Below are 4,773 nucleotides of genomic sequence, written 5' to 3'. Positions count from 1 at the left end.
AAACCATAGTAATTTACAATAACACTATTCAAATGTATGAACGAACTGTTATAAAAAAATAGCCCACTCGTTATTCCATAGCTGCAGCCATTGTGATAATGTGGATATTAAAAAAATTTTTATAGAGAATATAATGCATGAAATTTACTTTGCCCATGCGTAATATTTTAGAAATTTGATGGTGTTAAACTAAAATCCCTTGTGAAAATAAAAATTATTTTTCTCAATAAAAATTCGGCTTTTATGCCTCATAATTTTTTCGCCTTATGAGGAAACATAAAGTAATTATACTTAAAAAAAGAAAAGGTTTATATACTACAATAATCACTTTTACTTTTTCCTGTGTTTTTATGTTTGAACAAAAAATTTCCTCTGGGATTAAAATAATTGAGCCAATGTAGGTACGTACTCTATGAAGAGTTATAACTCATCTTTATATATATTTTAACACTCACTAAACAAGTGAATGTGTCGTTCATGTGTCATATGACGAAATAGACGAATGGACATATAAATGTGTCATGTCATATGTACGAGAGGCGAGCAGAATGAATATTGTATGTCATTTTTCCCTGTTTATGTCCTTATTTCTTTTGTAAGTGATCATAAATTAAGGTACATCATCTTGGGACTTCCATTAGATAATACATGTTTTTATTAGTGCTGTTACGAGAAAGAAACATCAGTGAAATTAGAAAAATGTAAATATCTCAAAAACTTTTAATAAAAGTGTAAAAACTTTATTAAGTTTTTCGTCATGGAAGACCCAGTTCCCAGTTCTTTCATTCTCTTCTCTCCATTCCTGAAATGGGGAAATCTTTTCCATCCTTTTTTGAAGGCTATAATTGTATAGTAAAACATGTGGACAAATACTTCATACCGAAGGGCATATATAGTGCCTGAACGGATGAACCGATTTTAATTTTTTTGGTATCATTTGAAAGGTAATTTAACGGGAAGTGTTCTTAGTCTATAAGTGCGAGATTAGTGTTCGGTATTCGAAAAAACTAAAAAATTGGCGATGATCTTCACACTTTTTATTCAGTTTGGAAAGGCATGACATATAGTTTTAACATATAAATAATTACTATGGAAATGCCTTGTCAAATAAACCTGGCTCAACTCATTTCGAAAATTGAAATGGTAAAATTATTAAGTAATTCAAAATAATAATTGAAAAGAACAAAGTATACTCAAATATTTCAATTTCAATTAAAATATTTCCAAAAATTTGTCCCTAAAAAATGATAGCTTTCGAAGTAACCTTTTCATCTCATCTGATGTCCATAACCATCTTTTTGATATTGATTTAAGAAGGAGTGTTATAAGTTTAAAGTTTTTATCTGTGCGTCTGTGTGTTTCTCAGTGGCATCGTAGCCCCTAAACAGTCCGAACCGACTTGATTGAGAACATTTTATAGGTAAGTTTCCAAAAATTGGTGTACTAGGAATAAATCGCATTTGTCGGGGGTTTTTAAATTTTGTAGATTTCACTTGTTGTGGATTATGGCAATTTCTTTCGTAATGGAAGAATGACACTCTCATTGTTTTCGTTGTCTTACAGGAATAATGTCGGCTAATTTCTCACTTGACTTGATTTGACTTTGTGGCACTTAAATTCTCTAAAAATTCTGTCATTCTAAGTAGCTTCATTTAGGGGAACAACAGACTTCTCATCACTTTTGGAAAGGCGACCTTATAAAATAATGTTTTCATGTTACAGGACAATATTTTTAGCATTGAACAAAAAGTCACTACTAGACGGAAGTCGATGACAAAAAATAAACTGATAGAAAATCTCGTAATCTTAATGACACTATACTACAACAAAATTACCTCACAAACTAAATTATATATGGTCCCAATATTTAACAAGTTCGGAGGGGATCATGAAAAAGACATTTCGACTAAACATACATTAGATGATCTTTATACTTTATTATACCCAATTCTATAATACTATTTCATTTCTGTGCGTATACAAAAAAAAAAGAAGTAAAGAATGAGTAAGGCCTGTCAAAAAATATAAAAGGACTTAATATAATATATATTACAGAGAGGCATAGGCGTTATCCTAGGAGTAAAAAATTGGGAAATTCTATATTTCCAGGCATTATTGTGATAAATAAAAATATAACACTACATTTCGACGGAAATCTAGTTCACAACTTTTTACAAATCGAGCAAGCATTCCACCACTAAAATTTTCGACTGTAAAATGGTTATTCTCTATCCTCTGATGGATTTAAGATAAAGAAACACTTCTAGTAAAATGCACTTCTTTCAAAGCTCTGTCGGAATTTTCATCCAGAAATAAAAAGAAGACGTGTTGGTCTTAAACTACTTGGGAAGATGACTTTTTTCTAAACACAGTGTGTCGCATTTCTGATGAAGATACGATCATATTTTCGTTATTTATTGGAATAATAATGTGAAATTTTGTCATACAGAGTGATGAGACACATTTTTTAAGATTCTAAACCGAAGTCAGAACTTTAAACTCAGCCTACTACAAATCAGAAAATGCACAAACTTATGCATGAATTTTCATCGTTACCACCCATGATTTTCTTAACACACGATATTTGATAAATACATTTGTATCAATAGTGTGTAAGAAGGGTTGAGGAAGAAAAAAAAAAGTTATTCGTCACCCCTATACTTGGGATCAATAATACATCTAATGTTAAAAACCTCATATCTTGATGTTTTTTCTTCCTCAGGTTTCATACTCATAACATAACCCTAACTACAGAGTAATTCGTGGAAAAACGTATGTTTTCATGTTGAATATAAATTTTATCGAAGGTCAAATGTCATAAAATAAAGTTGATATATAAATCTTTGGTAATAACTGTCTAATCCATATTTCAGGGATTCGATTAACCATCAATTAAATTTCTCTCTTAAAGCAGATTTTTTGTAAATATTTAATGAGAAAAATGTCGATTCTAAGTGTCAGAAATATCAATAATAGAAAATTTTAGAAAGGTTTATTTAAGCTATTTCAGCGCCAGTATTTCGTCGATTGGTTTGCGTTCCAAAGAATATATACTACATTCTTAAAACTTCGTGAGCGGCTTCCTTTTTACGAGTCTATCAAATTTCCTCAACAATTTTTTGTACCGTTTTCCAAAGAACATGATGCCGTCATATTTGAGTTATCATTCTGAAAAAAGCAGCAGAATATTGAACATTTGGGAACATTTTGAACCCAATTTTTTCATGACAAAAAATCATATATAAGTTTTATAATAAAGTTGTTTTTCTTTTCATGATAATTTTAAAGTTACAGACAGTTTTAAAAGAAATTTTCAAAAGAGAAACGAAAACGCCCGACAAAATAAAATGTTCGTAAAACATCGTTATGACGTTATAATGTTAATTGAATAATCTACACTGTATACAATTATTAATTAACATTATGACGTTACACGATATTTTACGAACATTTTTTCTGTTGGGCGTTTTCGTTTCTCTCTTAAAAGTTCTTTTAAAACTGCCTGTAACTTTAAAATTATCGTGAAAAATAAAAACCGTTTTGTAATAAAACTTAAATATCATCTTTCCATTTTTGTCCAAAAAAAAGATAAAATTTTGTTTTCAAAATCCCAATTCAGTAAAAGTGAGTTATGTATGATATAAGTACGGTATGTTCGAGGTGATGACAGGCTTATCTGAGCAATATTTTTGTCGGAAAATATATTTTATCTTTTAAAAGTTATTGATGTTATCTTTCACGGTTTATAAAATTGTCTTTTAATTTAGATTTGCTTAGAAACTTAATTACCCAAAAACTATAACTGTTGAATAGAATCATCTTGTAAACTACAAATATGTCGATAACTTGTTGTAAGTACCCAGTTATTATCAAACCTATCCCATTCTCAAATACCACACTCCAACCACAATAATGTTACGTGTATACGAATTTCATTTTTATTATCATCTCAACAAGAAAGTAGAAGTAAGAATTTTTGGATAATATTTCGTACGTTCAAATATTATTTGACAATTTTTATGATAAAAAAAATAAACTATTGTTGTTGTTATTTGCTCAAAAAGTTGTTTTTTTTTCCTGTATTTTTTTCTTCATATTCTTCGTCTAAATCTTAAATGTTTTTGTACATACATGCACAAACAATCAATGTAGGAATTTCGAATGTATAGCATGTTTGGAAAAAAATTCCTTAAATATTTTCTAGAGGAGTTCTTGTTTTCAAATTTTTTGAACTTTGTAATTTGTAGGCATCGTTTTAAATATTTTGAATAATTCTTATTATCATTTTGCGATTTTTTTTAAAGGGGTACCCCTTAAAAATTACGAAAAATCGAAATATATTTTTTGTTTCTGATTTCAATAATACTGAGTATATAAGGTAATTTTGACCCGAAATTTTCAAAAATCGGGTTCATTAATCAATTGAACCAATAGTTTTTGAGATATCACTTGAAATTGACCCGGAATATCGGATATCTCAGAAACTATTTGCTTAATCGTCAAATGAACCCGATTTTTGTAAATTTTAGGTCCAAATTACCTTATAAACTGAGTAATATCGAATTCTGAAACAAAAATCTTTTTGCGATTTTTTCGCTTTTTTTAAAGGGGTACGTACCCCTTAAAAAAATTTCGAAAAATCGAAATATATTTTTTATTTCTGATTTCAATAATACTGAATATATAAGGTAATTTTGACCCAAAATTTTCAAAAATCGGGTTCAATCATCAACTGGACCAATAGTTTTTGAGATATCACCTGAAATTGTCCCG

Source organism: Chrysoperla carnea, chromosome 4, assembly GCF_905475395.1.
Source record: "Chrysoperla carnea chromosome 4, inChrCarn1.1, whole genome shotgun sequence".
Classification (NCBI taxonomy): domain Eukaryota; kingdom Metazoa; phylum Arthropoda; class Insecta; order Neuroptera; family Chrysopidae; genus Chrysoperla; species Chrysoperla carnea.
Note: the sequence above shows the minus strand (reverse complement) of the source record.